Source organism: Alligator sinensis, unplaced genomic scaffold (assembly GCF_000455745.1).
Source record: "Alligator sinensis unplaced genomic scaffold, ASM45574v1 scaffold1213_1, whole genome shotgun sequence".
Classification (NCBI taxonomy): domain Eukaryota; kingdom Metazoa; phylum Chordata; order Crocodylia; family Alligatoridae; genus Alligator; species Alligator sinensis.
Window position 1 is genome coordinate 1,296,165 of NW_005842401.1, and position 13,310 is coordinate 1,309,474.

Sequence of the window (13,310 nt, forward strand, 5' to 3'; positions counted from 1 at the left end):
CTTTCCCTATTACACAATTTTCTTATAGTGAATAAATGTGATCTTTCAGTCTACATACTGCTATATAGTATAAGATTTAATAAAGGGAACAATTACACTAATCCACAAACACCAAATCTAACTCATAACAGCCTTTTTATTAAAATATGGGTAGATATACAGTAGTTATTTTCAGCAGAATTAAAGAACCCTATAGATTAAGATCTTTGCCCCACTTTCAATATCTGACTTCTGCTATACCAGCTTGAGCTACATTTAATATCATAATCCACAGTAAAAAGAAGGTGCAGAAAGTGTTTGAGGGTTGAAATAAATGTTATTTTCCAAGTCATTGCTCAGCCGGTAATTCATTATGTCTGTGAATTATGTCATTCTGGACCTTCTGGTCTGATACAAAACCAAGTGAAGAGGATAAGAATCCTTACTTAAGATGCGCTGGATCAGAATATTTTGATTACATATGGAATAAAAAGTAGTCATTCTAAATACTTAATTGGATCTTTTTGTTTTGTTTTTCTCCAAAATAAACTGTGCTGGCATTAGTACCCTGGAAAATGTCTAATTTGCCTAGCTTTCTCTGAATTTTCAACTTTACCATTTCCATTTTATTTTCCAATCTAAATCATTCTCCAGTAGTTTCTGTATTCTGTACAACTGGTAGAGAAATTAAATAATTTCTGCATCTATATCTTTCAAAGAGATCTACCAAATGTATCCCTGAACCCATGCAGCATCCCACTGACATCAATACAGCTATCTCCTTTGTACAGTGCTGCAAGATCTACAGATGAAAAATACTAACGTTAGGCATTAATTGTTATTCATGTGCTCTAAGTTCATGGGTGCTTACACCTTTGCAGGATCAGGATCTTGTTTTTCACTGCAAAACACTTAACATTATATCATTTGCATTGTTTCAAACAGTTACATTCTGAAGTCTACCTAAAATATAAGCAATATAGGTACAGGATCCTCTGTAAAAAGGAAGGACAGACAACGGTACTCTTTAGGAACATCAGTGTGTTTGTTCATCATAATGTTTAGCACATATTTGTTGAGCCAAAGATAAGAATAATTCTACTTTCGACATACTATTATTTTTTTTCAGTGTCAAAGTGTTGAGAACTTAAAAGCTTTTACAATATTTCCCTCAAATGTGACAAGAAAACAGATCAAGGCTATTTAGCTCATATTTTCCTGCTTCTAAGGTGACAAGTTAATGAAACCTAAAATTGCATTAATAAGTTCTAAAAAACACAAATAAAGCTAATTGCTTAATACAGAAAACAAAATTAGTTCAAGAAAAATTATAACTATTAAAATTAGAACTACAAAACTGAAATATTTTATGAAAATAATTATTTAATAAAAATTACAACAATGTATTGGTGAATTTCATCTCCATGAAATGTTGGAATTGAGTTTATTTGAATTCTTATGCTTTTGAATTATTGAAAATTGTTATAATTTGTATTACAGTAGTATTTAGAGAAGCCACCCAAGATCAGTACTAAGCAATGTACATGTACAGAATAAAATATTTACAAAATCCAGACAGGAACTTTACAGCCAGATACACACATTACACCTTTACTAGCATGAGTGATCAGAAACTGGTCTACACTGGAAACTGAACAGAAGCACAGCACACAGACTTGTTTAAAAATGGCAGAACCCAGTCTAAAATTTGCCACCATACCAACTGAAACTACGCCACTTACAGAAAACTGGATAATTTAGATCGATTCTTCCTTGGGATTTTTGAATATCCGCACCTAGCCTACATACCTAAATAAGGCTAAGGTAGAATTTAGGTGCTGAAGTGCAAAAACCAGCTCCAACAGTGAAAATTGGACACTTACTCATTGGACTACAGAGTTTCCAAAACACCTTAATTTTGACACGTGCAGAACTTTTCCAGTACAAGCATCAGAGTCTATGGCCCCCTCTATGCTAGAGGTATCACACAATTAACTGGTTAATTGCACAATTACCTTGAGACCAGTTACACGTGCAAAGTACATATCACAGTATAAAAAGCTCCAACCAGCTATAAAAATTAGATCTCAAAAATGTGTACTAACTTTGTAGTCAGTTGGTGTCAAGCTTTAATTTGCATGTGTAGCAGAGTCTCCTCTGCAGGCAGGAGCCCTGTATGCTAACAGGACTCCATGCCACAGGGATGCTCCATACCCAGCTGGGGCTGCGAGTCCTGAAACTGCGAGAACTCTCAGCCCCAGTGTCTGCCAACTCTGGGTCTTGGCAGCACCCCGCAGCTGCCAGGACCCAGAGTCCTGCAGCAGACACCAAGTCCCCGCACCATGCCTCTCAGTGCAGGGATCCAGCTGGAGTCCAGGAGCTACATAGCACAGCTGCTATCCCCCAATCCTGGGGGTTTCATGCACCCCTGAGTTTGGGAGGCTGTGACATCTGTGATCTTCTTGCTGGTACAGGGGGAGCCCAATCCTGCACAAGCTATAAGGCGTAACTGAATCTAATGTGGGATCCCACAATCATACCTCCTGCCATGCATGTATGGATGATCCATTATATTCCGTCATCTCTACCCACACATGTAGAGGGGCCCAAAAAGAGGAGCCTGATCATGAATGTATGTTGTAATGTGTAATTGCACAACAGTGTCATTTTCAAGGATCCAGTTTTTCCATTTGCTGTGGGGAAAAAGAAAAAACCTAGGGGAGGTTTTATGTTAAAGAAGAAAATCTCAGATTTCTCTTTTAAAGAAGAAAAACACAGGAAACCATACGTTTCCCCTCACAGGCTGCCACAGTTTCAGCCTGCAAGGGGCTGGTTGGGGCTGGGGGAGTGGGAAGCAAGGGGCAGTTGGCACCACATGCATGTGTGCACATACAAATGCACGTGGCAACCTGGCAGTGGAGAGCAGCTCCTGCAGATCCCTCCAGGTAAATCTACAGTTGTGGGAGGGGAGGAGGGGGCTTAGGTCAAGCATCTGGTGGCTGGGGCAGGGAAATACAGGAGATGTGAAGGAGGAGCACAGATGACATGGCAGGGGGGCACATACCCCTCCCCACCCCCGAAGTGGGTGCAGGGCTGCAGCCAAGCTGGACCAACTCCCAGGAAGAGCCGGCTTCATGGCCCAGCAGGCGGGATCCAGTGCAGGAGGGAGCACTGCGCTGCCATGGCTGCCAAGGTAAGGCAAGGCAGCAGCATGGAGTTTTGACCCCCATTGCTACTGGGCAAGGAGGGGATGCCTCACCTTGGTGGCCATGGAGGTATGGAGTAACCTCCAAAACCAGATCTCGCCTGCTGGGCCATGGAGGTGGCTCCTGCCCAGAGCTGGTCTGGCCAGCCTACTGCCTTGCACCCTGCTGTGAGCGTACAAATCTGAGGGGGCACATGACTGTGACCCCCCTCACCCTTCCCATGTGTTGCTTGTGCCCACACCCACCCTTCCCCACACACCCACTCCCTTCATCTTACACTGGAAGGCTGGTAGCAAGGGCCATTGAGTCAGGAATAAGTTGCACTAGCAGGGCTGCAGCTGGACCTGTGTCCTGGTAAGCAAAGGGTGCAGGGGAAGGTCTGATTTTCCATGATACGAAAAGCCAAAATCAAATGCCAAAATATATATGTATTTAAATTTTATTTTATTATAAGAATGGAGGTACTGGTAGGCTTCAAAGTTGCTTTAAAATTGTAAATGTATCAATAAAATATTGTGTTCAACTGATACCTATAAGTATAAATATGTAGTGGCATTTCATTTTAATTGTGGGAAAAAAATGTAGATTTTAGGGGGTTTTTTTAAATAAGCATATGTGAGTTTTGGTTGTTTTTTTAATCGGGGAATTCAGGATTTTTTAAACAGTGAAAACCAGGATCCTGGGTCATGTCTAACAAAAGCAAAGCTACCACAACACTCAGCCCACTGGATTTTAAGGGTTTTTTTGGTTTATTTTTGTGGATCACACTTTTCACAGAGGGAATGGGAGAGAAAGTGTTACTCTCATTTTACAGATTGTAAAGTAAGATAAAGAGGGCCCCCTCCCCGTTTACTCTAAGAGCATTTTATACCATTCTGATAGTATACAAGTATCTTTAAGTGGCCCTCAATTTAAGTGTACAAAAGCAAAGTTTAAATAAAAATTAAAATCAAAATTATTTTTTCTTTTCACAGTTAAGGTAAGTTTTTGTGACCTAGGATCTATATCTCCTTACTGGGCAAAGAATATTCATTTCTTCAGAGGCAAAAGAAAAAAAAAAAATGGTGTATTTTAACCAGGATTAACGATCTTAAAAAAGGGTCTCTCCTTTAAAGCAAAATTCTTCAGTTAAGAATAATTCCTTAAACGGCACCGGATCATGATATTTTGATTGTATAATTAAAAGTGGCCATTCAAAATACATTATTGGGGGGTTTGTTTTGTTTTTCTCAAAAACAAACTGTGTTTTAATAATATCCTGGAAAATTATTTTTCTTGTGTTTCTGTAAATTTTAGTCCTCTAGATCTCTCTCTAATAGTATAGGTACATGGAAACCTGAAGAATAAATTTAAAGAGAGACTACACCATGCATCTAATATAGAAGTTACCAAAAGAAAATAAACTTGTTCTCTAACTTCTAAATTTTCAAATCTTTCAGACAAAATCTTTGGATGGTAGGTAGATACACAGCATAACTTAAAAAAAAAAAAAAAAAAAGCACACTGCCATTTTGCTCATTATAGCCTGTCGATCATACAAGGTGCTTAGCACCCTCAACTGTTCAGCCTCAGCAAGAGGAGGCTGAGGGGGGGACCTGGTGGCTGCCTACAAGCTCATCAGTGGGGATCAACAGCAAATAGGCAGAGCTCTTTTCTCCCCAGCACCACCTAGAGTGACAAGGAACAATGGTCATAAGCTGATGGAGAATAGGTTTAGGTTGGAGATCAGAAGGCAATATTTTACAGTTTGGTTCCAGATTTTGGCCACCCTACTTCCCAGGGAGGTGGCCCTCGCCCCTACCTTGGGCATATTCAAGAGGAGGTTGGACGATCACCTGTCTGGGGTCTTGTGAACCCAGCATTCATTCCTGCCTGTGGCAGGGGGTCAGGCTAGATGATCTGTTCAGGTCCTAGCTACTATTAAACTATGAAAATATGAAACTTATTCTTTGAACTCATTTAAGAGCTGAAGTTGTTCTACAAGCAGTAGGACTGAGCCATAGCTGCCTATGATTTTGTGGTTACTTTTAAGTGCTTCAAGAACACAGTTTACACTATTCTGGTATGGGAAAATCTTTTCTTTTTAATCTTCAAATGCAACAACAATTTAAAGAAGTTATTTCCAAATAGAGAATAATTATTGTTTTAATTAATACAGTTGACTTTTCCAGTAAAAGCAATTCCTTTGAAAGAACCCTGGTGGTATTTAAACATCACCGATAACATCCTACCTTAAATTAACTCAGAACGCAAAGAACTTTTGAATGTATAATGGTTGTATCATGAAATCCCAAGAACCTTGTGCTCTCAAAAATATTCTCCAACCAGATTCAAACTAGATGATGAGTTTACACCATCCAGAACATATTTTTGGAAGTGAGAGTCAAAATGAATGAAAAGCTAAGCATTATCACCAATCATCAGGATTATTTCAGTTCTGCCTAAAGGTCAGCCACTGTTCTCTGTCCAAACATAGTAATAGATAATTATGCTCTTTAAAAAAAAAAAAAAAAAGACCAATTTTGTATTCTCTGTGGCCTCATTCTTTATAGGAAAAAGAAATGCTGAGAGCTTTATGACCAATGCCAAGCCACCAACGATTCTATGGATACAGATTCAGGAACTTTTGCCTAAAAAGATATGGGAAGGAGAAGTCCATATGAAGAAAGCACAGAAAAGTACAGGTAAAACACCAGAGCCCTCTAAAGAAACTTTCCAGCATAGGGAAGCAGAAAAATAGGAAGCAATTTACATTAAACCAATCTATATCTTGCAATCATTAGATGTACCCTCTCCTTTTTAAAACAAGCAAACAGACAATATAGCACCATGGGCTGAAACCTGTAGTACACTAACATGTAAATTTCCTCCCCTCAGACCCAGACAGTAAAGTGCTTCAGTTCTCCATATCTGATTTTAACTTTACCGAGTGTGAACTGTCTGAAGTTCAACCAAGAATTTTTGCTAGTTTTATAAGCAACTGGATGATACAGCAGAAAAGGAACATGCTCCCATTTTTCAGAAGGTTTGTCCACACTGAAAAATTTTCCCAGTTTAGAGGTATCTGCAGTGCTATGGAATTACTTGGAAGTTTCCCTCCAATGAAATAATTCTTCATACTTTTATAATCTCTAGATAGAATTACCATGGCACATTTGACACAGAACTAGCCTTAGAGATGCTCCAAAATGTGGAAGTTTGATTCTTTAGCGGAGCTTACTAGAAAAGAGCAGGTTTCAGCAGTACTTCACAAACAACAGAAATTTTTCAGTAACTTCTAAGAATTCAAGGTACTAATATAGATCTTCAAAACCCTCCAGGGTCAGTGTCCGCCCCAATAAATGGGCTCTTCCCAAATACTACAATGGTAGCCATGGTCAGCCAAAAACACTTTTTTTTAAAATAGTAGGGACTCACAATTTAAGTCTCTAGTGCAGCATGGGCCTTTAACTCTACAAATGATTTCCACCATTTTCTCTGACAGTCCAATTACATTATGTACTCAGACATAATACAATCTTGCTTACTTGTATAGGAGTTAAGGCAATATATCTTTAAGGATAACCGTCTTAAAATATACACTTCTTAATGCATGTGCTAAGTTTGAAAGATGTCCTTTTTTGGCTGTACCTTAAACACACTTTGACTTTAAGTTTGTATATGGTAAATGCGTTAATAGGCTTATGTAAAGTAAACATAAACGTAATATGTATCCATTTAAATAAATAGTAATACATATAAATTCACTTTTTTTTTTTCCAGCCACAGAATACAATCCTGGACTCCCTCAAACATGAAAATTCTAGCTAAACTTTTTAGTATGCTTATGCATTTTAACTAGCAATAAAGTATTAAAAGAAGCATCTATTTAACACTATATATTGTTTTACTGTGTTCAGATCATAAAAGAAATGTCATAGTTCAGACATCTGTTTATCTGTAGCTTAACATGAAATTCTTAGAACACTTATGAATATATTTTTCAGAGAAATGGGAAAGAAGCACCAAGGAGCCAATCTTATACATAGGACTTACTTGGATGAAGAATGGTTTGCAGTATTGGTCCATCATACACAAGACCCCCACACAACATTTCAAAACTCATTTTATTTTTTTGCTTATTTTTTTCGGAGAAGCAAAGCAAACTTATTATTAAGGCTAAACTATATATTTTACTTGTAAGTGCAGATCTGAAGTAGATCAAATATTAATTAAAACCAGACAAAAAAAAACCAATTCTGAATCTTGCTCGATGATGCTGCAGAGATTGGCCTTAAAACTCTTTAAAAGAACACAATGTAAAGGAAAATACCATAATTTTGTTTTTTGGATCACGTGATACCCAAAGAACTTTAGCAATGTCAGTAAGTATTCCAGAAATGGAAGTTTAGTCACCTGCAATGACCAAAATATTTTACATTGCTTGTTATGTCTATTTACACCTACACCATCTGAATCATGGCATTTGTGAAAAATGTTTCAATTAGCAGATTGCTTTGTCAAGTCCAGAATAATACAAACATACTAAAGGATGACATTCATAAAAGCTTTACTCATCTTTTCAAAAAAGGAAGTACCATATGCTGTGCTTTTTAGAATTTTCTAGTTACAAAAAATATATAAAACTAAAGTGCAACTGATGTGAGCAAAAATATGTTGTTGCCAGGCAACAAGTAGAAAGCATTTTGCACTCCTGGCAAAAATCTGGATGAATGAAACAAAACACAAGAATTCTTTCTAGAAAGGTAAGAAGAAACTGACTACTTTAATGATATGAATCATTATTATTGCATACTTCAAGCAAAAACACGTGGCAGGCTCATGCTGTATAATTACTCAAATGATAAAGGAGGACCATGTGTGAGCAAGGGTTGAAGGGTATCTTTACAGCAAGAAAATTCTGGGTCTATGCAATCTTGCTTGTGTTTTATCTTGGGATCTCATCCAAAGCCACTGAAGGCAATAGGATCCTTTAGATATTGTTTTCTTGCTGGTATAAATGGCCTGTATGAAAGCCTAAGACAAAAACAGCACCTCATTAAATAATGGTCAAATAAGACCACTGACTTATTGTGGAGTTACATGAATTGCTAAATCTTGTGCTATTATCTTGCTATTATCTTTTATCTTAAAATAAAATCTTGTGGCTTGGATTTGCAAACCCTCAGTCCTGCTGAGGGTAAATAATCTTTACCCAGCTAAGGTATAATTAAATGGAATTACATCCAAAATATTACACAAGAGTAAATGCCAGAGCATCCATAATATATAGGTGACATACAGTCTAAAAGAGGAAAACTGTCCATTTAAGCCAAGGTTTATCTCGGCTTATCTTTATCATCTATTCTGAAATTGGCAGGCCATTGACTAGCAAAACTCACGAAGATAAATGAAACAGGAGCATCAAGAAAAACTAGGAAGTACACTGCTTTAAAAGCACCTAATATGAATGTGTATCATGAACATATTTAAACAGAAACAGTAACACTGAAAAATTATGGGAATTTCTGTTTTTATTTACAATGGCTTCCAATTCTCTCTCTAGTCAATAAATCACTGTTTTAGCTCAAAATTACCATTGCTGAGGATAATAAGCAGATTGGAAATCCATACATTTACATTTAATTCTGCAAAGCCACTCATGCAACTCTAGCAAGAAAAAGGTTGAAGCTGATGTTAATTAACTCATTAAGGGAAGAATTCATTTGCACTTAATATCTTTGTGACCAAAAAAACAGTAATTACTGATATTAAAATGACATAATCAGTTATATATACCATAAATATGATTAGATGCTTTAATAGGTGATCATAAAATCCTTTTAGCATCATGTCTTAGGAAACAGTGATAACAATAGGAGTACCGTCACCCACAATTAATTAGACTCCTCAGTCCTAAGAGTATGGAAATCTTTTAATACAATTATTGCTTATAATTTAATTAACAAAACCCTATGAATGGCTTTCATCTACTGAAACCTAAATTAAAGTTTAGTTTGTAAATGTGATTGACATTATAACTGTCACGTTGAATTCTTCCAATGATCATGACAAACATTATGCTTAACAGACTATAGCATAAACTATGGAAAGAAAATATCCCAAGTCATCTCATTTAACCCAATACAAAACAAGGTTGCTGGCTGCTTTTGTTCAAAATAAGCTATGGTAACCCCAGCAGATAAAGGAACCTGTACTGTGCTCACTGTATCCATCAAACGACCTCTAGTTAAAACACAGCTTTTGTTCTCAATCAGTATAACCTAAAGCACTGTGTATTTTGAAGACTTATTCTCTTTCTGTCAAAAAAATATAGCCATAGAGATGAATAAATACCACAATCTCGGAAGATATTTACTGCCATGATTCAAGATGAATCAGCCTGCAGCCTGGAGTTCATGTTCACTTGAATATTAACTGTGTCTTCAATTAATCAGCACTGAAATCAGCAGCACTGAAAACACTACATTCACCTTCAGAAAAGCTACCTGTAATAATTTACTAGCACATAACAAAATAAAAATAGTTCTCAGTATGGTAAAACTTTTCATTTAGTGGCTAACAGCAACCAGTTATTTATTACTCAATCAAGGCTGACTGGCAGGTACAATTTTCTCTTTGGATAACAGCATTAGAGTATAAAATGAACCACTCAGCAAATAATTCTGCTCAGTATGTGGAAATGCATAAACAACAGGATTGATTCACAAACTCAATGAAAATTTCCATTATTCAGAATTCTTTTGTTCTGCAGTCAAAGTGTGCCAAAAGAAGAGAAAAATAGACTATAAAATAAGGGTTGAAATAGGTCAAAACAAGACTACAGCAGTGACATGATACCCATTTTTAATTAGACTATTTAATGAGACATCAAACTGTTTTCCTTCTAGGAAAAAGCACTTCAGCAAGCCATGAAATCTTTGCAGTTTAGCAGACAACAAAGGGATTCCAATCTCTTACAAGGAAGTTTCAGCACATGAGCACAGCCAGTATGGTATAAAATTGTGTCATATGAATTTTAATATAACACAAATATTAAAGATTCACAAAGAACAAAAGCAGCATAGTCCTATTCCATACTACACAAGTGACCTATTATAATCCTAACAGCATACCACACTGCAATCAAATTTATTTCAACAAAGGGTCACCCAAGTCAAATGTAACAGCTGCAAAGATGAGATATTTCCTTTATGTAGTATTAGGGAAATACAAAATAGCAATCGGTGTGGTAATGTTAGCAAGTTGAAGAAACAGACATATTTAGGTCATTGGGAACCTTGTTTGTTTTTTTTAAAGATACTTTAATTACTAGTATTATCCTCACTAGTTACAGCTTCCAAGTTTTAAAGACCTCAGATGCTTGTGAATCTATGCATTCAAGACATTTTCCTACACAGATATTAATAACCATACTTCTCGAGGCTGCTGGGCATCCTGGAAATATTATACGCATGCTTTAAAAAAAGCATTTTTAGTCAACATAAAGAGATAGTCTGGGTGGTTAAACTAGTTAGGTGACTCTCTCCTATATCCCACTGCTTTTGCAGCAGCTGCAATTATTTTCCCAATGGTAGTGGTTGACAGATTTTGACAAAAAACAGAATTGCCAGTAAGGTTTCCCTCTGAGGTAGTATTGTTGTCTCTCATTCCAACTCAAAAGGAGCTACTTTTACCAGCAGCATAAAGAAACAGTATGTTCAATGGAGTCAATTTGAAAATTGTTTGATAGTAAGAAAGTACACAAAAGCCCATTTGAGACATAAGCTCACTTTACTACAGGGCTCAGTAGTTGTGAAGAAATAAGGCAAACTAAAAAGCTATGATGATCACTGTAATACATAGCTATATTTGTGAAACAAAATGTCACTATAAGTTCTGGTATTGGATGTGGTCATTTATTTTGATAACAATCTATGCCTTCTTTATGAACTCTTGTAATCATTTTATTATGAAATAGTTTACTGATGGCTAAAGAGCTCATGGTACTGACTGCCAAGGAATGATATGCCTCCTAATTCCTTGCACAAAGAGTTGAATTGCCTAGTGAAATTATCACATTTAAAAGGATGTTGGTATGAGAACATTAATAGGAGACAGCGAGCCTTCCTATATTAAAATATATTTCAAATGTAAGGATTAGCTTAATGGACTAATACAATAAAGGACATTAAATAATAAAGCAAAATATAACTTGAATAAAGTAATGACATGTTTTGTAACAAAGCACTCATCACGACAAACTTTTCTGTAGAGAAGTGTGCAATTAATGAGAAAGATAAGAGAAGGCTAGGGTTACTAGAGACTAAATACTCCACCAGAAAGTTTGCTCCTAACCTAAAGTTAAATAAATATCTCGCTTTTCAAATGAAAAGAGTGGCATTTCTCTTTTGCATTACCTTACTTCACCCAACTGAACATCTAACTGTCCCTCCATAAGTTGCATTATATTATAGTACCTTTAGTTTGATTCCCATCCATGCCTCACTCAGCCATAAAGCAAGACTAAATAGAGCAAAAGCACTGGTTGAATCTCTGTAATGGGTTGGCTACCCATCTAGAAGGTAGTGGGCTCTAAGCAGGTTTGGCATTAAAACTAGCATTAGTGACCTGGACTCTCCCAGATCTGAGTTACAGGAGACAATATTCTGTGGATATTTTTCTTTCTTATACAAAAGGTATGCATTTAAATTTGTAAGGGGAAGAAACTATTATAAGAAACATGGCATATAATATTATTTGCTTGATTTAGAAGCACCTGAGCAAGAGTTTCCAGCATCTAGCCGGTGGAATCAAGTTGTGGAACAGGTTTACAAATGGAGTTATTGAAACAAAAAGCCCTTTAAGATGAATCTAGATGTGTGTATGTAAGGGCTTACATGATGAGGTAACACCAATAGGAAGGATGTATCCCCTTACATTGTTTTTTGAGTGAGGAGAAAAATTGCATTAGCAAACATTTATTTCATCCTTTAAGACTGATTTACACCTTTACAAGAGGATAGAGCTCTTGTATTCCATAAAAAGTTTAAATACAAAATACGATAATCAGACTTCATCTTGTTAACTTGGAAATATACCATGTTTTCCCCACATGCAACATGCACTTTTTCCCCCAAAATTGGGGTGTTTGTATTAAACAGAGATGGTGATTTTCTGACTAGGACAGAAGCACCCTGCTTTGATTTCTGCTCCATAATGCAGCAAGTGTTGCATTACTATTCATGAAGCTAAGGGAAGCAATTGCCTCAATGGCTCATTGGTCTTCACTCTTGAGGTATTAATGAATGAGCTTGATGTTCCACTAATTAAGCTAACCTTTCTGAGGGCAATGTTGCTTCCTGTTAACTGCTCCTGGTCTCTCTCCTCCTATTTCACAACCTTGGAGACGCTTCTGTTATTTTTTCCCAAAGATCATAGACCCACCCATGGAAACCTTAGAATCAGAGAAAGTTAGGATTGGAGGGGACCTCACGGGGTCATTTAGCTTAACCCCCTGCTCAAAGCAGGACCATCCCCAACTATATCATCACAGCCAAGGCTTTGTCCAGCCAGGTCTTAAAAACCTCTAAAGATATAGATCCCACAACCCCTCTAGGTAACCTGTTCCAGTGCTTTACTACCCTCCCAGTGAAAAACAGCTTCAGCAGCAGCTAGAGTTTCAGCTTTAGTTAAACAGGAAAGAGAGGGTGAGGGGCAGCTGACAATTCAAAGATCTGTCCCTGCTCTATGTAGCCATAACTCGGGGGCGGAATGTTTTCTTCGCTCTGCCTTTTAAAAACAGAGCGTATTATAATCAGGGGCACATTACATCTAACAAGTTACGGCATTTATACCTAACAAAGAACAAACCCAGAAGGGTTCATGTTTCACTTCATCAAGAACAAAAACTCACAAACTAACAAAATAGGGTCCTCTACAAAATTAGGGCACTGCAAGACACCAATGCTCTCCGGACAAGCAGACGCACGCCCACACAGTACGAACTTTGCTGATGGATTTTTTTAAAATTTATTCATTTATTTATTTTTCCTAGAGGCTCTTTTTTTCCCCTCTGTATTTGGTGTTTGTTTCCTTGCAGCTGCTTCCCATAGCTAAGCCAATCCTACCACCTGCCTGAGGCTG

General features: G+C 37.0%; 1 protein-coding gene across 4 annotated transcripts in view; it reads right to left on the bottom strand.

Moving 5' to 3' along the window:
* Nucleotides 1-13,310, bottom strand: part of DOK6 (docking protein 6) — a 484,934-nt gene that overhangs the window by 470,802 nt on the left and 822 nt on the right. The gene's annotated exons all lie outside the window — the stretch shown is intronic.